The 21,737-nt window shown below is 46.3% G+C and overlaps 2 long non-coding RNA genes across 2 annotated transcripts; one reads left to right on the plus strand and one right to left on the minus strand.

The window, feature by feature from the left end:
* Nucleotides 1-4,648: 4,648 nt before the first annotated feature.
* LOC145534340 (uncharacterized) lies at nucleotides 4,649-19,980 on the plus strand. Its single transcript, XR_014074481.1, has 5 exons — nucleotides 4,649-5,179; nucleotides 6,285-6,442; nucleotides 9,542-9,694; nucleotides 15,135-15,889; nucleotides 17,732-19,980. It is a non-coding gene; the product is annotated as an uncharacterized LOC145534340 (long non-coding RNA).
* Nucleotides 15,789-21,082, minus strand: LOC145534341 (uncharacterized). The gene is made up of 2 exons (XR_014074482.1): nucleotides 17,752-21,082; nucleotides 15,789-15,895 (listed from the first exon to the last, which is right to left on the minus strand). It is a non-coding gene; the product is annotated as an uncharacterized LOC145534341 (long non-coding RNA).
* Nucleotides 21,083-21,737: the final 655 nt, after the last annotated feature.

Raw genomic sequence — 21,737 nt, forward strand, 5'->3', positions numbered from 1 at the left:
CTGAGCGATTGAACTGAATTGAACCCAGAGCCTACCACAGGGGCAGGCCCTCTTCTCTGCTGCTGGGGGCCCCCCAACCAGTGGGACTGACAAACCCTGGCTGTTGTGGGACAGGAGGGTTCTCGCTGGGGTGGGGAGAGGCAAGGGGACAGACACCATGCAACAAACCCGGTAAATACGAGGGCCGCGGAGGATCAATGTTGCAGAGAGAAAGACGATTGGAAGGGGTAAGAAGTGCTGGGGCTGGGGTTGGAGTGCAGGATCCAGGCCTGGTTCGTCCAGAACAGTTACCGGACCTCAGCGGCCTCACTTCCTCTTCCAGAAACAGGATCTCAGACCCGCTTCTTAGGGTCATGGCCAGCTAGACCGAGGTGAGCTCTTCCACGTGGTTTGTACAAGTATGCCCACAAAGTCATCACCCTCGATGTTAGTCCCTTGAATTTTTTTACTCAAATTTATATGCTTTTATTGAAAAGTAACTGTAATTCCATAATTATTTAAACATACCTCATTTCTAGTAGTGTGGCAAGTTTTCGAATGTTAGATAGTGTGCGTCTTAACCTGACAGGCTTTCTATAACTGGAAATTCCTGGGTTTGAAGCTCTGCAGTGACCTGAATGGGAAGGAAATTCAAAAAGGAGGAGATTATGTATACGTATGACCGACTCACTTTGCTGTACAGCAGAAATTAACACAACATTGTAAAGCAACCATACTCCAATAAAGATGAATTTTTTAAAAAATGCAGGTTCGATCCCTTGAATTTTGTACCCTGGACACACTGGGTTAGGAACCAGGTCACTGAAGAACCAGTGTTCTCTTTCACTACCACCCTGAGCTTGGAACCACTTTGAGTGGGAGCAAAGGGTATTCTGATCCTCAGTAACAGAAAAGGGTTTAAAGCAAATGCCCTCAAGCTAGAAAACCCAGAGACTAGTGGCAGGTGTGGTGGTGGAGGAGGAGGGGTAGGGGGCAAGGGCAGGAGCGGGAGGGGCTGCCAAGAAGGTGGGGAGAAGGGAGGGAAGGCCAGAGGGGTCTCTGGCTTCCCGACTTGATGTTCAGCTGGTCTGCCAGGAGATGCTCAGGCCAAGCAGGCCCCAATGGCTTAGACATCAAGGCCCAGGGCAGTGCTGAGGAGCCTCAGTGACGGTCAAAGCCCTGCTTGACCTCTGGACTAGACAGGGGCCTACAGCCTGGGAGCAGACATAACAAAGAACTGATCCTTTGTGTTTGGTTCAAAACAGAAATGACTTCTCAGTGGGCTCGACTCTCCCATCCACTGTACATCTTAGAACGTGTATCTGCTGTAGGCCGGCCTTGGTTTAGTTCCAGGAGCTACATGGGCTCCACACTAGCGTGTGTGTTCTTTTTCACTGGCTGTTTACTTCTCACGAGTCTCCTAGGAAACTCATCCATTGAACATTTGCATAGAATCTATTTCTGTTTGTATAACAAATGTTACAAACCCATTGTAATTGCCCAGGTAACTTTTAGACCCGGGGGAGGGAACGAGAATGCTGACAGTTGGTGAGCTAACACAGCCCTGAATCTTAAATAGAGGGAAAATTTCAGAAGAGAACTAAATATGTAGATCTGTGGAAATGGCCTTGGCATCAAGATACCTGAATTCCGTTCCTCACCCTACCACTGGTTTGCTTTGTGGCCTTAAACAAAGCTGCTTCAGATTCAGGTTTTTTTTTTTATTCCTTTGTAACCTGAAGATGTTGGAACAGATTATATCTAAGGTTCATTTCTACCCGGTGTGTGATTCAATCATGGTTTCTGGTTCTTTTGTAAGAAAAGCTACTTGTGAAGCAAATCAAACGTGATTTTAAGGGGGAAAATAGATCTGGGTCCTATTGAGAAATATGCCTAATTTTCAGCAGGATAAACGTCATCATGGTTGCAAAGTCACCACCACTGACTCTGTCGCTCATGGTTCACTGTGTCCCAGACCCCAACCTGGAGCGAGTGACATATCCTGTCATCCAAGCCCCTCAGCAGCTCTGAACATTTCACAAGATCCATTCAAAACAGAGAGATTCATGTTCACTGGGAAAAAAAGAATGAGACAATTAGAGATTATGTGACTAAAAGCTACCATTCATGAGCAGCCTCCTACCTGCCAGGTGCTTTACATACCTTTTTTCTAGTCCTCACGACGATCATGCCAAGGAGTTGGGCAAGTCCTGAGTTCATTTTCTGCTGCTGCCAAACAAACTATTACAAACTAAGCAGCTTAAGTTGACACGTTTCCATGGTCAGGGGTCCAGCCTGGCCCTGCTCAGGGCCCCATGGGCTGCACCTGGGGCATCTTCCAGCCCACCCTTACACACTCCCACCGAGGATAACCCTGGGAGTGACGGCCAGAGCCCCTGTGGTCATAGCAGTGAGGTCGCAGCTGTCCTGCTGGTCTATCAGCTGGGGCCATTCTCTAGCTTGCGGCCTTCTCCACAACACTGCAGTTTGTTTTAGCTTCTATCTCTTCCTGACTTCTGTCTCTGACCTCTGCAACCTCCTGCCTGATTAGGCCAGGCCCACCCAGGTGCTGATTCAGTACCTTGATGACTTCTGCAGACCCCTCACCTCTATCGTCCACCGTGAGATAATATGGGCTTCATACCCCCACCACATCCACAGGCCCCACCCTACACGGGGGTGGGGACCGCTCAGAGCATGTGCAGCAGGGGCGGGAAGCTCTGGGGCCATCGTAGAACTCCACCACGAGCTCTGTCTCCAGGTGCTGTCTCAAGTCCACGGGGAGCAAAGACGCTGGACCAGCGTCCTAAATCTAAACACTTCTTAAACGTCAAACCCGCTATTCTAACAGCAGACTTCACACTCCCCCCCAAAAACATGCCCTTGCCCAAGGTCACTGGGACACCCGCAGTTCACAACATACTCCATGTAAAATGCACTGTGATTAAGTCAAGGTCAGCATCCCTCTAGAATGTCAATCAACTCCAGGCTGAGCCATCAAACCCAATTACCCAGAACCCAGCTGACACAGACTCCTAATAAAGCCACAGGGAGCAGGGAGCCAGGAACTGTCCTCTCAGCTTCCCAGGGGCTCAGACGGTCAAGAATCTGTCTGCAATGCAGGAGACCTGGGTTCGATTCCTGAATTGAAAAGATTACTGGAGAAGGGAATGGCTACTCACTCCAGTGTTCTTGCCTGGAGAATCCCATGGACAGAGCAGCTTGGAGCGCTACAGTCCATGGGGTGGCAAAGAGTCGGACCTGACTGAAGCGACTACACAATAACAAACCTATATAAAAGACTGGGTTTTTCCATAGAATTTCCCATATATTTCTGCTCCTTAGTGCCTGTGCGTGCCTGAGACACATTATTAGTCTTTTAGGAAATATTTGAAGAGAGAAGAGCAGGGAGGGGGGGGGGAGCAGGCTTGGGGTGGGGGTCGGGAGGCTGCAGGGAGCCGCGCGGCTCCCAGACCCGAACCCGCCTGTCGGGCACCAGCAGCGCTGGAGGCGGACATTCCGCTGCCTCCGTGTGCGTCTATCGCCACCTAGTGGTCGCCTGGAGAAACGCTCCTCCCGGGGCGAACGCTGTCCTTTCCACTAACTCTATCTCCCACCCACAGGTGGTACTTTTAGACCCGGGAAGTCCACAGTCCTCCCTTGTGTGTTTTGTATTTTCTTTTTTTCGTTAGGAACCTTCTTTGGTCATTGTTTTCAAGGCCTGTGCATTTAAAGGGAAATAGAAAAAAATCGTATCATGGAAGACTGGGGCATCACTTAAGTCGTCAGTTTTTTAGGAGCTCTACAGGTGGGAACAGTGCCTGGTTGATCCGAGTCCCCAACCTGCATGAACACCCCACGCGCCCATGTCTGCATCCACCTGGTCAGAGGCTGTCTCCTCCGTGAAACCGGGTGAGCACTCCTGTTCACTCCTTGTTTATCATGTGCCAGGGGCTGGAGGAGCTCAAGTGATCAATCCTATGGCAATTCTGTGAAGCAGGCATGATTCTTTCCATATTAGTGCTGGAGGAATCCAGGCAGAGTGAAGTCATAAAACCAGGACTCTGACTCCCTCCCCCTCCCCCCCGGGCCCCTCCCCAGGCCCAGGACCCTCCCCTCATCAACCCCCAGCGAAGGTGACAGCTCCCTCCTCCCAGGACACCCGTTTCTCTCCCTAATCCCATTTTTTTTACCCTGTCCCCTGCCTTCAGATCATGCTCCTCTTTCTCTGAACCAGAAACTCAAGCTCCGTGGGGGCGTGGCCTCCACTGCCTTATACACACGGAATCCCACGCGCAGTGGGTCCTCCGCACAGCTGTGTTCACCCGTCCACCTAACTGTGAAACCTCAGTGGCTTCAGGGACCAGGAAGGTATTATATCCAAAGTGGGAGCTGCAGGCAGTGTGGATGCCGGCCCAGCCCGGATCAGTCAGCCTTGGTTTACAAGTTTTTGGTGAACCCATGATCGGGAGGGAGTCAAGAGGTCAGTCCAGGCGCTTCAGTCTTGAGCAGGCTGAGTAGAGGCACCAGCGAAAACAAGCCTCAGAACCTGGGGAGTCTGGCCGTGTGATGTCTGCAGGGCCCCTCCCCCGGGCAGGTCGGCCTAGCTGTCCCTGATGAGATTGCCCAGAACCCCGTGGGCAGAGGAGCGGGTGTTGCAGGACAAGGCAGAGGAAGGCGGCATCCTGTCCTTCAGGAGGAGGAGAGGAGCAAGCCCAGAGCTCTGAGAGAAAGGATCCTAGGCTGCCGGTCATTCACGGGAAAGCAGAATGAGGGGGTGGCCAAAACAGTGAGAGCTGGACCATAAAGAAGGCTGAGCACCAAAGAATTGATACTTTCAAACTGTGGTGTTGGAGAAGACTCTCAAAAGTCCCTTGGATATCAAGGAGATCAAACCAGTCAATCCTAAAGGAAATCAAACCTGAATGTTCTTTGGAAGGACTGATGCTGACGCTGAAGCCCAGTATTTTGGCCACCTGATACGAAGAGCCAACTCATTGGAAAAGACCCTGATGCTGGGAATGATTGAGGGCAAGAAGAGAAAGGGGCAACAGAGGATGAGTTGGTTGGATGGCATCACCAACTCAATGGATATGAGTTTGAGCAAACTGAAGGAGATAGTAAAGGACACAGAAGCCTGGCTGGCTGCAGTCCACGGGGTCGCAAAGAGTTGGACATGACTGAGTGACTGAACAACAAGGTAGGAAATTAAGAGTCAATGGAAGAAAGGAAAAGAAAGCGATTACGGGTGTGGGCAGACGTCAGGTTCACAACACTGAACAACCAAGTGCGGTGGACACAGACCCATCTGACCGATGGGACTCTGGGGAGGCCCTGGAGGCCCTGGAGACATGCCTGGCAGTAAGGGACCCTCAGGCACGGTCAGTGGCCATTGACCCATATAGAGCAATGTGGTATTTTACCAACCACCACTCTCACAGGTGTGTGCCGGTTGAAATCCACACTGGGAATAGGGCGCAGGGAGAGAGATGTGAGTATTGGGGACCATCAAAGGACAAAGGGTGGTTGGCAACCCTGCGGTCAGGGTAGGGGGAGGCTGCCCGCCTCCCCGTCTGGTGGTCTGGCAGTCCCAGTGGTCGTAGCTGCCGACCCTCCCCACCTGGGGAGGCAGGCCTGGCAGGAGCCCCCAGCCAGCTGGCTGGGTGGCAGCCCAGTCGCCAAGGCCGGGTAACCAGCTGGTCATCTGGGCTGAAGCCCAGAGTGACACACCTCCAGGCTGTCCTGGCAGCCTCCGCACCCTCCCCTGGTGCCACCACCCACACAAGTGGCTCTCCTCCACACACCCCCCACCACCACAATGAAAAACAAACCCCTGCCAGCTGAGAAGGGACGGCCACTCCCCTGCCTCTGGGCTTCAGGAAATGTGCAATGCTGACCACATTCCAGCCCTAGAACCTCTATTTTGAGATGCAGGATTTCTGACTTTCCAAGAAGAAACCCAGCACCCAGGCCTTTGTGAAATAAAATAACACATAAAAATGGTTTCAGAGTCAACTCCTCCACGTCTACATGGAGGTGATGCTCGGAGTCCCCACCAGGTCAGACCGCGTTGTCCCAGCTGCACCTTGAGAACGTCAGGGCTGTTTCTAATTACCCCCTGCGCTTGGGGAATTCACAGATCTGCTTTGGGCAATTGGAAACTATTTCCATCTTACCATATGTGTTTGGCTATCACTAATTGGGGAAAGTTATTTTTAGTATTGCCTCTTCTTTCCATCTTTGCAGATCTGCCCTATTTAGGGGAAAAAAAAATCTAGAAAATAGTTTGGATTTTTTTTTTAAAGAGCAATGCCAGAGATGCTGTTAAAGTTCTACAAGCAACCTTTTCCTGATCAGTGAAGAGGTCAGTAAGGAACCTGGATTCCAAGTCCTGGATTTCCTCTCCCACATCAGTGCTGGCATAGAGAGACAACCAAGGGTCTTTTCATCCTTCAAGACCCAGGTCAGTGTCAGCATCTCTAACAGATCTCTTGCATCCTGCATCCCATTTCTGCTCCAGGCAGACCCACAGTCCCCAAATTCAATAACCACACTAGCCCTGTATCTTGCTGTTTTTCTCAATATTTCAGATACCACCTGCACTCCCAAAGAATTCTTCCAATTTAAGTATCTTTTGAAAAAATCAATATGAAGAATTCTAATCAGGTTTTAAATTTGTTTTACTTAACCTGTACTCAAAGCAACTTTATCTATTAATTAGTCATTTGATACACACCTTTAGAATTATTTTACTATTTGAATTGAAAGTAATCCCAGCCCATAAATATTTGTTTAAGAAATAGTGTTTTCTCATCGCTTGGTTTAATATTTTGTTTTTATCCATGATTTACCAAAGTGTTTGTCACTCAGTTGTGTCCAACTCTTTGTGACCCATGGACTGTAGCCTGCCAGACTCCTCTGTCCATGGAATTCTCCAGGCAAGAATATTGGAGGATCTTTTCAATACAGGGGATCTTTTCAACCCAAGGATCAAACCTGGGTCTCTTGCACTAGCCAGCACATTCTTTGCAGTCTGAGTCATCAGGGAAGCCCACTTTAGGTGGTGGTGGTTTAGTTGCTAAGTCATGTCTGACTCTTGCCACTCCATGGACTGTAGCTTGCCAGGCTCCTCTGTCCATGGAATTCTCCAGGCAAGAATACTGGAGTGGGTTGCCGTTTCCTTCTCCAATTATTTACCGAAAATAATTAAAAACAAAACAAAACAGTTTTTTCATCCAGGTGGACCTGGTTGTAGTACTCAAAAAACTAGTTGCTATTGAAGCAGCTTAATTTTCTCAGGTTTTATTACTCAAAGACTTAAAGTTAGAAACTCTTTGAAATATGTGATAAAGTCAGAAAATTTTAATTAAAGGAGAATTAATGCACTACACACATATTACAATGACCAAAATCCAACACACTGGTACCACTAAGTGCTGGTGAGGGTGTGGAACAACAAAAAGTCTCATTCAGTGCTGGTGGGATTACAGAATGGTGCAATCACCACAGTTTGTCCTTTTATTATGAAACTAAACGTGCTCTTACCATATGACCCAACAGTTGTGCTCCTTGATATTTACCCAAATGAATTGAAACTGTATGTCCACACAAAAACCTGCACACAGATGTTTATAGCAGCTTTATTCATAATCACCAAATCTTGGAAGCCACTAAGATGTCCTTCAGTAAACTAATGAATAAATGAACTGTGGTCCATGTAGACACTGAAATATTACTCAGCAGTAAAAAGGAATGAGGTATCAAACCACAAAGAGATATGGAGGAATCTTAGGGTATATTACCAGCTGAAAGAAGCCACTGTGGTAAGGCTGTATGATTCCAACTATAGGATATTCAGGAAAAAGCAAAACGATGGAGACAGCAAAAGGCCCCGTACTTGACAGAAGCTGAGGAGGAGGGAGGGACAAATCAGCAGAGCACAGAGGACTTTAGCGCAGTGAGACTTTACATGACACTGTAGCGGTGGGTATATGTCATCATACATTTACCTAAACTCAGAAGGTACAATACCAAGTGTGATCCCTAACATAAACTAGGGGCTTTGGATGATAATGATGTCAACACAGGTGCACTGATAATAACTCACGTACCATCTGGTGTGGGATGTGGACGGTGGGGAGAATCTGTGTATGTGGGGGCTGTGAACCTAGAATTCATCTAAAAATACCATAAAAAATTTTTTAAAAGATTTAACCAGCTCTTGTTAAAAGATTTGGTAGAAAGTTAAGCTTAAAGCATTAACTATAGCTGCATTTTGATCACTGCTGTCTTCCCACTCTCATTCATTATTCTGTACGTGCAAGAAACTGACTTGCAGAAGAAGAGGGGAAAGTTCTTGTTTTCAGAGGCTGGGGAGATACGCTAGTGTCACCATATCCTGCTTGTCTCATCAGCCGTGGGCTGACTTTGCCAAGTGCATGCTCTTCCTGGGTGACCCACATCCATTGACCAATCGTGGTCAAACACAGAGGCCCAGCCATTTCACCCAACCTGCAACCACTATGATGGTCGTTTCTGCTCCAGAGCTCTCTGTAGGGCTGTTGTTATTAGTCTGCATTGTAGTTTGACCCCTTCCTCCAAGAAATTCCACTTCCTTCATCTCTTTTCCATAGATGATGGTCTCTAATAAAAACCCTATACATCAAACTCTATTTCAGCATCTGTTTCTGGAAAACCCAACCTGTGACATCTTGGAAATTAATTACTTAAGTAATAATTGACATAATATATACTCTTACATAATACATTATTATTAAAAATAGTGTGGTTTATTTTTATCATAGGGGAAACTGATTCTTCTATGTAGTGACTATTGGAATGAAAGATTCATAAGTTGAATAACAAAAAATAAAAAACAGCTGAGTCTCAAAAACAGTGTTTTTAACAGCTATTATGCAAATTTATTATCTCTGTTGTGTTCCTTCAAAAATAAGCCACCACTCTACTTGTGGGTATATTCTTTGCTGAGCTTCCCTGGTGGCTCAGATGGTAAAGAATCTGCCTGCAATGCAAGAAACCTGGGTTTGAACCCTGGGTCAGGAAGATCCCCTGGAGAAGGGAATGGCAACCCGCTCCAGTATTGTTGCCTGGGAAATTCCATGGACAGAGGAGCCTGGCAGGCTACAGTCCATCGGGTTGCAAAGAGTCAGACACAACTTAGTGACTAACACTTTCAACTTTTTGTCATATTCCTTGTTATTCACTACCCCCTATAACTTACTTTATATTTCTTCACAACATTTTATTTGAATATCTTTTCTATCTCTACCTGGCTCCCCAGCACCTAGAACAGAGCATGATACACAATAGGTGTTCAATAAATATTGGCTGAATAGATAAATGGATAGACAAATAAATGAATAAGCGACTGAGGGCCAAAGACAGAATAAAACATATTCAGACCAATAACATATTTGACCTCCCTCTTCAGAAAAATGAAGCACGATATTAACTGGCCTCATATAAAATATTCACTGTATGTACACAGGAGTATCCAGACCTCTCTGCAAACCACTTTCCTCTGTTCTCTCTCTTCTGCCAGCCTCATGCCTTTGCAGGCTGCAGGACTGCAGAGCCTCAGGGAAGCTTACAGGAAGGTGTGTTCAGGGGATCAGGAGCAGTGACAGATGGCTGCATGCCCTCATTCTGCAGATCACTCTCTATCTGTGCTGCTTAAAAGCATTTTAACTAGAAGGTGAGTATTATTATGTATGTATTATGTACTATCTTTCAGTCACAGCACAAGTTTCTTGAATCCCAGATTAGTGCCCAGTCCCCTAAACCTCCCCCTTCATGGATCACAGCCTTGTCACGACAAAGGGGCTTGCATAACTCAATGAAGCTATGAGCCATGTCTTGCAGGGCCACCCAAGACAAATGGGTCACAGTGAAGAGTTCTGAAAAAATGTGGTCCACTGGAGGAGGGAAATGGCAAACAACTCCAATATTCTAGCCTGGAGAACCCCATGGATACTATGAAAAAGCAAGAAGATATGATGCCGGAAGATGAGCCCCTCAGGTCAGAAGGTGTCCAGTATGCTCCTGGGGAAGACCAGAGAGTGATTACTAATAGTTGCAGTGAGAATGAAGCAGCTGTGCCAAAGCAGAAACTTCTTTCTCAACACTCAGCAGTGAATGGTAAAAGTAAAGTCTGATGCTGTAAAGAATAATATTGCATAAGAACCTGCAATGTTAGGTCCATGAATCAAGGTAAATTGGAATAACCACAACAACCCCTGAACCTCATAGCCTGTAATCCTCTGGGATACCTTTTATGCCCCTATTGATGCTGGCTACTTTCAGAATTCAGTGAATACTGTTTCAGAAATGGCAACCCACTCCAGTATTCTTGCCTGGAGAATCCCAAGCAGAGGAGCCTGGCGGGCTACAGTCATGGAATCACAAAGAATTGGACATGACTGAGTGACTAGCATGCATGCGCGCGCGCGCACACACACACACACACACACACACACACACACACATCTTGCTTGGGGTTGGACTTTCCCCAACATTAGCTCCCTGGCTTGGAATGTGGTTGGCTCATTTTTTTTGTTTGTTTTGGTCAGGTTATTTAAAGACAGGAGAATAAACCTGAAGAGTGTAAGTAAAGGTGACACAGGAGGCCTGAGATAGACCTAGGACTTTGGTCATGAATCCTAGTCATCAAAACCTGGCATTCACCTTGTCGTTCTCTGACAGGATGGCAGAAAGCACCACTGATTTAAAGATTCAGTGCTATGGGGAACAGCCATGCTCCAATTCTTCCGTGGAAGGAGCTGACCTAAGAATAAAACTGAAGTTCACAGAAAGGCCAGCAAGCACTGTCCAGGTTCATATTTTTAAGTTCAGCCGCAGCATCTTTGTCACATCTCAAGGCTGTAATTGTCCTAAAGCTTTCCATCTGAAAAAAAAAGGATGAATATTAGTCATACAAAATCTGTAAGCTATAGGATCTTTCTTAGTTTCTAAATGAACCTTTTCCAGTTTAAGTAATTTGTAGGGGGCAGGGGTGTGGATTGTCACCTTTTCCATTTTTTCCTCAGATGGGATTGATCTTTTTTCCTTTAGAAAGAAATGAGTAGACAGAACAAATACAGAAGACCCCAAATATTGAAATCAGTAGTTTTAAATTACAGAGTCAAACTTCTTAAGATATAATTCTACCTGTATTGCTGAAAATAGAGCTGAGAAATCTTTAGTTCTTGGCTTTTTTTCCATTTTTGTAAGCACTGTTATCACTTCCTCTACTGTGAAGTGTCTATTATGCAATCCTGTTGGGAACAGCTTTTCCTTCATGAGCAGCTCATCATGCTGTCAGCACAGAGCTCCCTGGAGACCACAGCAAGACTCCGAAGGGGACCATGGGGAGAAAAAAGGCCCATTTCCCCCAAGGAAGGTGAGTGGAGGAAAGAACCAGATCTATATTCTCAAGGAGAAGTAAACAAAATGTAAAATTACAGCATGAAGAACTTGACTGTTCATCTGTAACAACCTCTACTGTGTGTGAGTGTGTGTTTGTCACTCAGTCATGTCTGACTCTGTGCAACCCCATGGAGTGTAGGCTACTCTGCCCATGGGTTTCTGTAAACCATCTGTGGGTCATTCTGGGGCACTCGATGAACGTTGACTCTGACCCAGAACTTGTCTTGCACCAGCTAATGCAGCTTACAGCAAAGGTAACATTAGGTTAAAACCAGGTTGACAGATTCCCCGTGGTGTAAGAGCAATGATCTAGTAGTCATAGTTGCTGGCTACAGAGTTGTGTTGAGAGGATTTAGGGATTATATTCCAGCTTGGTGGGAAAGAACACTGTGATCAGTGATCAATTAATGATGTCTGCTGTGGTCACAAAGTTGGACATGTCAGTATTTGGCCTATGTTATAGGTTAACTGACCCTGAGTTAACTGTTTACATTTAATTAGTCAACAAACATTTATCATTACTCATGCACTGTGTGCATGGCCCTTTGTTAAATACAGAGTTGATGCAAAGATGAAAAAGACATAATTCCTAAGGAAGATCCAAATCTAGTCAGGAAGATATAGGAAAATAGACCATTTTAACACAAATGATAATTATATCAACAGAGATGAACACAGGGTGTCAAAAGAACATAACGAAACCAAACATCAGTAGAATTTTACAGGTATATTGACATAGGGTCATGAATGATTGAGGTCACAAATTTCCTACAAAGAAAAGAAAGAATTAGAGCAGAAAACACCCACTTTATAAACTCTCCTGGGCTTTCTTAGTGGCTCAGCTGTAAAGAATCTGCCTGCAATGCAGGAGACACAGGTTTGATCCCTGGGTCAGGAAAATCCCCTGGAGGAGGGTGTGGCAACACATTCCAGTATTCTTGCCTGGAGAATTCCACGGACAGAGGAGACTGGTGGGCTATGGTCCAAGGGGTTGCAAAGAGTTGAACACGGCTGAAGCTGCGATTCATGGGGTCGCAAAGAGTCGGACATGACTGAGCAACTGAACTGAACTGAACTGAAGCAACTTAGCACACACACATGGAGAGGAGACAGAAAGGCTGTAGCAGCAAGGCATAACATTGAAGCAGGAGATTAAAAAATAAGAACGGATAAGGGTATGAGATGAGGCCTGAGATGAATACACAAATGCATGCTGATGCACCACGAATTTGACCCTTAGCTTTTTTCTCCTAGAAGAGAGAAACCTGACAAATTGATAAGGCTATGTTCAGATAGATGCTCAGAGAAAAAGGAAGGAGCTCTGATGTGGGCTTATATGAGAAAGGAATAGGGTAGCGGAGGAGGACCAGGGCAGAGGACAGCAGGAGAAGACAAACTGTGACTCCTGTGTCCATGGAAACTTCCAGAAAGAGACCACCAGCAGCCTGATTAGACCAGTCTTAATTGGCCTGTTGTGGCAGTGGGGTGACTTTTTGGATCTGAGACATCTGAGGGAAAAACCCCACAACAGTCTTTGGTTGACCACCTTAAGTTTTTATTTTGCCAAATGGTTTATAGAATGTTTTACCCAGGTGCTTTTGTTACTTGACTTTTCATGTGAATTAACCAATGTTACAAAACATTCTCAGACCTGGTTTTTTTTTTGGGGGGGGGGAGGGTGGGCAGCGGGTTGTGGGGGCTGGGTGGGCAGCCTTATTGTGAGTTTCATATGACTTCCAATATGCTTTCTGAATTTTTAAAGGGTGGAGTATGCAGTGTAGTTTATTTGAAAAGACATTATTTTAGAATCGGAAGAAGCTGATATAAAAGGCAGCCTTATTCCCTCACAGTAGCGTAGCCTAATTCAGCACTTCTCAAGCTTTTTGACCATGAGCCAGAATATGAAATACATTTGCATCACTACCCTGTACACCCACACTGATCTGTTAATGAAAAAGCAATCCTGAAACAGCACTTTAAAAAATTTTTATTTTCTATTCCACTTAATGAAAAATCACTGGTCAAAGACTCACTAAGTTGATTTCCTGACCTACTAGTGGGCCTCAACCTACAGCTGAGGTTTCAGAGAGGACCTTCTGTTCTCTCATCTAAGCTCTTATGGTCCTTAAAGTGTTGATAAGGCCAACACTTCTATCACAAGCCAGCCCACGACAAGCTTGCTGAGGCTGTGACACTCAGACCCAGGACAGAACCCCTCTAGAGGACTGAGCAGGCTGTTCCCCTGAGGTTCTGCCCCCACGTGGGGTTCTGCAATGTTGTTCACCTCCTCCACTCCTGGGCTCATTCTTTGGTCTCTTCTAATACCAGAAGGATTTTTTTTTAATCCTTTTATCAGTATTTTTTTAATTGAAGTATGTAGTTGACTTGACTTCCCAGGTGGCACTAGTGGTAAAGAACCCGCCTGCCAATCCAGATTTAAGAGATGTGGTTTCAATCCCTGGGTTGGGAAGATCCCCTGGAGGAGGAAATGGCAACCCACTCCAGTATTCTTGCCCGGAGAATCCCATGGACAGAGGAGCCTGGCAAACTACAATCCATGGGGTCGCAAAGAGTTGGACACAAATGAAGCAACCTAGCACGCATGCATAGTTGACTTACAATATTGTTAATTTCTGCTGTATGAGAATTCTTTTTAAAATATTCTTTTCCATTAGAGTTTATCATAGGATACTGAACAGTCTCCTGTGCTACACAGTAGGGCCTTGTTATCCATCCTATATACAAAAGCTTACATCTGCTAACCCCAACCTCCCACTCCATCCCCCTTCACCCCCTTGGCAACCACCAGTCCATTCTCCATGTCTGAGTCTGTTTCTGTTTCATAGGGGGGTTCACAGGAGAATCTTCTGAGTTTGGTCACTTCTATTCTCTCACTGCCTCATCTCCTGGAACCAAATCTCCTGTGCCTTGAGTATTCACAGACAGGATGTCCAGGGCAGAGTAGGGCAGTGGGCAAAGCCCTGATTTGGTGTGTAAAATGATGGACTTCAGTCCAGATGGTGTCTTTGTTTACCTTTGTGCAGGTGAGTTTATGCATGCATACATGCTCAGTCGCTTCAGTCGTGTCAGATTCTTTGCTGACTCCACAGACTAGGCCCGCTAGGCTAGTGTCCATGGGATTTTCCAGGCAAGAATACTGGAGTGGGTTGCCATGCCCTCCTCCAGGGGATCTTCCCCACCCAGGGATCAAACTGTTTCTGTCTCTTGCATCGGCAGGCAGGCTCTTTATGACTAGCACCACCTGGGACATCCTTGTGTCTCCGTAATCCACCTTAAATCCTTTTTGGAGCAAGATAGAAACAGAAGTAAAAATTTTACAAGTATAAATGGAGGTAGTTTCATGTCCCAGGTTTTCAAAATCAAGGACATCTTTCTCCCTGTGCGGGACAAGCTTCCAGCCCAGAAAACTACTGAGTCATCTTGGTCACCTACACTCATGTGTCCACTCGGAGCCTCTTGTATTCTGACAACTTTGCATCTTTTTTTCTCTGGACCCAGAAACAAATATGTCCAAGAATTCAACAGACACTCTCTCCTGGTCAGAGAGCCAATGCTCACCTGACTGAGTTCAAAACAACCTTGACCTTGGGTGTTGTTTTTGCAGATTTAAAAAACAAAACAAAACAATGTGCCTTCAAAAGCACACCAGTGAAATTCCTTCGTCATACTGATTGTATTTTTGTCCTCAGCTTTGAGTCAGAGGATGCTTGCTAAAGGAAGAAGTGAATCTATTATACAGGCTCCTGGGAGTAAAGTCCCTCGGAGTCTGTAATTGCAGACTGGCAGTCCTCAGCGGGGAAAATCGGGCATTGGCACTAAGACTTTGGTGACACCGTGTACGTTCTGAAGACTTTGACTTCTGTCAGTCAGCACTACAGCCTAGAGATCTTCTTGCAACAAAAAGCAAGAAGTTCCCAATTCCTCCTACGGATGCTCAGCGTCCTAACGTGGGTGTAGCAGTTTCCTATTAGCAGACGCTCTGGTAGTTTCTATCACAAAAGCTGCTAAAGAATGGATGCAGGCAGATCTTCAGGGCGCACTGTCGAAGCGGGGATGTGGGGTCCAACTGCTACCTGCCTTCCTGAGTCCTTTCCCAGCAACGGTACTCCTACATCCAGCAGCTAACGCCAATACGAGGTTCCACAAGTAAGGGCTGGGGCGGGGCTGCTTGTAAGGATCCCATGACCGAGAGGAGGCTGAGTTCTCGCGGGATCCCGGGGGCAGCGCAGGCGCAGTTGCTGCTCCTGCACCAGATCAAGGCGCCGGGTGCAGCGTCTCTGCACACGGCTCGCCCCCGCCATCTTGAACAGAGTGTTGGGGGCGGAGCTTTTGCCATCCTCGCCACCATTTTACACCAGGAATCCTGTTGGGAAGAGCTAGAGGAAGGCCTCTGCACCAGATACCCTGGGAACCAGTGAACTCGACTCAGCGCAGAGAAAACAAGGTCAGACTATCCTTTTTTATCACCTAGCTTCTATTTTTATTCCTTGGGAATTATATAAATGGGCTTTGCTGGTGACAAACCCCCTCTCTGCCCTGTGTCTGCTCCTCACTGTGTGGATGGGAGAGGGTGCTGAGGGTCTGAGTCTTTTTCGGTGAGTGCTTCCTGCTGAGCAAGATTGGCCGGTAACCTTGGGTGGAGGAGGGGAACTTCTCTTCAGGTCTGTTTGGTTGCCCACAGGCCTAGGCCTTGAGCATACTCATCCCTGGACAACCCCCATTTGTCTAACTTTTGGGGGACAAAGGAACCCAGACAGTTTAAGGTCCCTGGCCCCTATATGGGCAAGAGAATAATGCTCACATGTCACATTTTTCCTGAAAATACAGGTCTCTAGGCCTTTGGCCCTGACCCAATGCTTGCTATGGGCCCTGTCTCCCTGGCCACACTTGGGTGGTTTCTCAGAAGAGAAGCTTCAGGTCAGAGGGTCACAGGAGTGGTCCAGGGGTCTGTTACCCCAGGTTGTGTCTCTGGAGTTTGGGGCAGAATATTAGGCCCTGCTGGGTGACAGTGCCCAGCAGTGTGTAGGGATTAGGGACCACGTACATGTATACTCTGTGGCTTCACTGACTGCCCTGATGTCCTGAACTATCCAGTATTCCCCATTGGGTTTCTTTATGGGGAGAATGGGGTGTTACAAGCTGATTGGCCTGGTCTAATAAGGCTCTGGTCATTTAGGGTCTGTATCACAGGGGAAATGCTCAACAGGGCCTCCTGACAGAGAGAGTACTGTTTTCTATTGGGCTGTGTATGTCCAGGTTTTAGATGAACTATCACAAGACTGGCTCCTTTAACTGGTCCTACCTGTGCCAGGGCCCACACCTCAGGATTCATTTCAGGGAGATGGACTTGCTCTGTTTGGGGAGGTTCGTCCTCAGTCATTAACATTATCATCTCCAGCCCCTTGTCTAAAGAGACAGCAGTCTCCAGTTTGTCTCCCATTAGGTGGAGGGAACCCCCCAATTTATGTAAGGCATCTTTTCCTAGTAGGGGTGGAGGGTGTTTCAAGGACAAACAAGAAGGAATGGATGCACCTGTGTTCATCCAGTTCCCATCCTAGTGGCAGTGGCTCTATAATTCCCCTTCCTAGGACTTCCCTGAAAACCCCATAATTTTACAGTTCTTAGGACTGTTCGCCTGATCTGGTGTTCAGAGCCAAAAGAATGACATTGGTGTCAGCTAAGAATTCAACAGTGTTTTTGCCCCATATCAGAGGTCAGCCAGGGCTCCTTAAGGGGTCATTTGGAGTGCCAGCTTAGGAGCCTCCTGGCTCCGTCATTCTTCATCTCTTTGGATCATTTGCTGTCAAGAGTAGTAGTTGAGATCTGCCATTTCTACCCCTTTGGGGGGATCATGAGGACATTCTCTCTTTCCTGTTCCCTTATGTGTACTTATGGCACACTGATTAGGTCCTGATTTCCTTGGCTTTCTATCCCTTATTGGGGGCTGAGGTCACTCACAAAAGTTAAAACATCTCTGGACAGTTAGTCCAGATTCCCACGCTCACTGATTGACACTGGAGGACAATAGCCAGTAGGTGGCCTTTCCTACAGGCTTTTTTATCGTTTGCCTCTTGAGAGCCGCTCACAGGTCTCCCCAGCCCCACTTCAGAGAAACTCATGCTGACCAGACAAGGTCACGTCACTGATCGCATGCCTGCCTCGGAACCCTTTTACATTCAAGTGTCCTTGATGCCTTTTCCTGAACTTGGATTGAGTGTCCTCGTTCTCTTCTGTCATGCGTACTCATTACCTGGGCTTTTTCCTGGTTTCACCTCTTGACTCACAGGGCTGCCCTTGCTCTTTCACTAAACTGGAAGTGACGATGGAGAATGCTACTGTTGACCCCGGAGGTTGTCAAGGACAACAAAAAGCTGGTGCAGCCACTACATCATGTACAGAGGTCAAGAGGACAGCACTACTGGCAAGACCACAGGCAGGACTGCTGGAGTTCTGTCTCATCCACAAGTCCCCACTGTCCCCAGGTGTCCAGCACTGGGGGCCAACCAGAGGCAGCAGACAGACACGCATGAGTTTCAGTCTCTGACCCCCAGTGATGCCACAGTGTGACCCCCTCAGAGGGGTACAGTCCAGATGACTATGGGGGTTATGCTGGGTGCACACCATACCTAGGTATGAGGTTGCTGGGCAGAGTTGCTCTGAATTCAGCAAGAGGCCACCACCATTCTACCCGTCGGAGTATACTCAGAGATTAGAGTCAGTTATCCTTGCAGGAGCCTCCCAAAGCCACCACTGTCCTCCTGCTGGGACTGGGCCAACCCTGGAGCCTAGGTGACAGGTGCAGGCAAAAAGGTCATGACCTGTCCTATCTGGGTCACCAGAGGTTGTTGTTAACCCTTTTGTGTCAGTCCTCAGTAAGAGTCTTCCTGCCCTGTGTTGTTTGAGCCAATAAAATGAGACCAAGTTTGATTCAGAAGCAAAGGTAAGCTTTATTCTTTGATCAAAGAATGGAGAGGTGAGAGCTCGTGCTCTAGAGCAGCAGTCCCCAACCTTTTTGGCACCAGGGACTGGTTTCATGGAAGACAATTTTTCCATGGACTGTATTGGGTAGGAGGGATGTGGGATTGTGGGATGATTTGAGCACATTATGTTTATTGAGTTCGTTGAGCAAGAGGCAGAGCTCAGGCGTAATGCACGCAATGGGTGCAACTGTTAATACAGGTGAAGCTTCACTTGCTCGCCTGCCATGCACCTCCTGCTGTGTAGCTCAGTTCCTAACAGGCCATGGACCAGTACCTGTCCATGGCCCTGGGGGATAGGGACCCCTGCTTTAGAGTATATGCTCTCCCCAAAAGGCTATAGGCAAGGCTGCTTTTTAAGGTTGTTATAAGTGAAGAGAAGAGTGGGGTTTTGCAGGTTCAGCACAGCTGTGTTGCTCATTCTCCAGATCCAAGTGTCATGCACACCATCTCTGTACATGGCCCGTTGTTGCCATCTTGAATTGAAGTACCAGGTACAGCACTTCTGCACACGCTCTACCAAACTGAGGTGTTGGTACAGCCATTTTGTACTAGAAACTTTGGTCTGAAGTACTGGGTATGAGGCCCATGGTTCCCTGTGAGCAAGTGAAACTAGATTAAGCACAAAGGAAAAGGAAAAGAAGGTTAGACTTTATTTTATTGCCCATATTCTATTTTTATTCCTCAAGAAATGTTAATGGACTTTGCCAGTGACAATACCTTCATTTTTAGCCATAAAGGTAGAGTGACAAGTTGTTGACAAAGATAATTACAGTAATCTTCTTATCTCTGTATGAATATCCTTTTGCCATGGAGCTTGGCCCCTCCTGACTCCCAAAAAATTCATTTCCCCACTCTTGGAACTGGGCTGGCTTGTGACTCACTTTGGCCAATAGAATGTGGAAAAGGGACTTCTGTGGTGGTCTGGTGGTTAAGAATCCGCTTTCCGATGCAGCAGACACAGGTTCGATCCCTGGTCAGGGAACTAGGATCCCACATGCTATAGGGCAACTAAGTCTGCAAGCTGCAACCACTGAGTTCACAGTTAAGAGCCTACGTATGGCAACTAAGACTCGACACCCCAAATAAATAAATATTTTTTTTAAAAAAGAACATGGAGAAAGGACTTCCAAATCTCTAAGTCTCAAGTTTCCAAAATCCCTGAAATGAAGACTCCTTCCTGCACATGAGCGTTATGTCTGTCTCCCTCCCTTTCCTCTTTATCTCCCTCCCCCGAACCCCACTTTCAGAACCCACAGTCCTCCAGGGGAAGAAGCCTGAGCTAACAACCTCTATGTCAGTTGAGACCAGCCAACAGCCAGTGCACATGAGGAAGGCCAAGTGGAACTGGCAGATGGTTACAGCTATATGTATGACTCTGGAAGCAAGAGCAGGAATGTCAAGCTAAGTCATCCCAACCACCAGCCAAAGGACCAACTGCTGTGTGAAAGTACTCATTTTGAGAAGATTTATCATGTAACAGTAGACCACTGATGCCTCAGGAAGTAGTTTCTCTCAGAAAGACTTTGAAACAATAAACAGTATGTTCACCCTGCAAGCCCATAATATCCTTTAACGCAGTCTGTGGACTCAGTTTCCTGAGAAAGTGCAATTGAGCTTGTGTTGGATTTAGCGGTAGGTGTTGGTATTGTAGCTGTTAAGATAGACCTTAACCCTGACCACACTACAAGCCTGGCTGGCCATAAGCGGTCCCACTTCCAGAAAGACAACAGGATGCTTAGTGACTGTCTGAGTGGTGGCCTTTTGAGAGATTCTTTGCACAAGGCATCACATGTCACTCTTGGATGGTTTCCATTGTTAAAAGGAAAAAATCTACTCTTCAGTCATCCTTTCTGGCACACGCCATAAAGAAACCTGAGTGCCAAAGAATTGATGCTTTTGAACTGTTGGAGAAGACTCTTGAGAGTCCCTTGGACAGCAAGAAGATCCAACCAGTCCATCCTAAAGGAAATCAGTCCTGAATATTCATTGAAAGGACTGATGCTGAAGCTGAAACTCCAATACTTCGGCCACCTGATGCAAAGAACTAACTCATTTGAAAAGACCCTGATGCTAATAAGGATTGAAGGCGGGAGGAGAAGGGGATGACAGAGGATGAGATGGTCGGATGGCATCACTGACTCAATGGACATGAATTTGAGTAAGCTCCAGGAGTTGGTGATGGACAGGGAAGCCTGGCGTGCTGCAGTCCATGGAGTCACAAAGGCTTGGACACAACTGACCAACTGAACTGAACTGAAGGTTCTTCCCAGTTCAAGGAAGGGAAATGAGTCTGACACTGCCCTGGTTAGCTTCACATGGCTCAAAGGAAAGGATACATTTGATCTCAATGAACCAGAACACCAGGTTTTTCAAGGTCAAGAAAATCAACTTAATGTGTTGCAATTGGCATTTTTAAAAAAGGTACACTCATGTTCACTGAAGTGTTATTCACAACAGCCCAGAGATGGAAGCAACCCAAGTGTTCATCGTAAGATGAATGAATAAACAAAATACACACAATGCAATATTATTCAGCTTTGAAAAGGATGGAAATTCTGACATGGGCTACAACATGGATGAACCTTGAGGATGTTTGTGAAATAAGCCTTTCACAAAAAAAGCAAAATCTCTTGGACTGCAAAAAAAAAAAAAAAAAAGCAAAATCCACTTCTATGAGAAATCTAGAGTACTCAAATTCATAGAGACAGAGAGTAGAATGGTGGTTGCCCGACCTGGGGTTGAGGGGAAGAGGATTATTGTTTAATTGGGACAGAGTTTCAGTTTGAGATGATGAAAATGTTCCACATGGTGGTGATGGTTCTACAACAATGTGAATGTACTTAATATCACAGAACTGTATGCTTAAAAATGGTGAAATTTATGCCTTGTATATTTTACCTCAATAAAAAATCAGAATGAAATAGAATAAGATACAGGTTACTTGGGTGGATTCACTGTGTGAAAATTCAACAATTAGGGGTGTGTGTGTGTGTTTATGTGCATTTGTGTAACACATATTTCTGGTTGTGGTTTTTTAAAAATTGAGAACATAATGCTAGAGGCAAGTCTCCATTTCCCATTGTTCTTTACTTTTTGAATTTGATATGCTTTTCCCAATGGAAGTGATTTAATTTTGACATTTAGTTATTCAAGCAGAAAAATCCTTTCCCTTGGGCCTTCTCTTCATCATAATCATTTTTCTCCATCTGACTGCTCATGGTAACTAGATTTCACATGCTAGATTAGCCAGGAAATTCATGTACAGACATTCTGTCATCTTGCTCTGTGGACTGTTCACGAACTCATTGGCAT

This window comes from Giraffa tippelskirchi, chromosome 14 (assembly GCF_054371585.1).
Source record: "Giraffa tippelskirchi isolate mGirTip1 chromosome 14, T2T-mGirTip1v1.2.pri, whole genome shotgun sequence".
Classification (NCBI taxonomy): domain Eukaryota; kingdom Metazoa; phylum Chordata; class Mammalia; order Artiodactyla; family Giraffidae; genus Giraffa; species Giraffa tippelskirchi.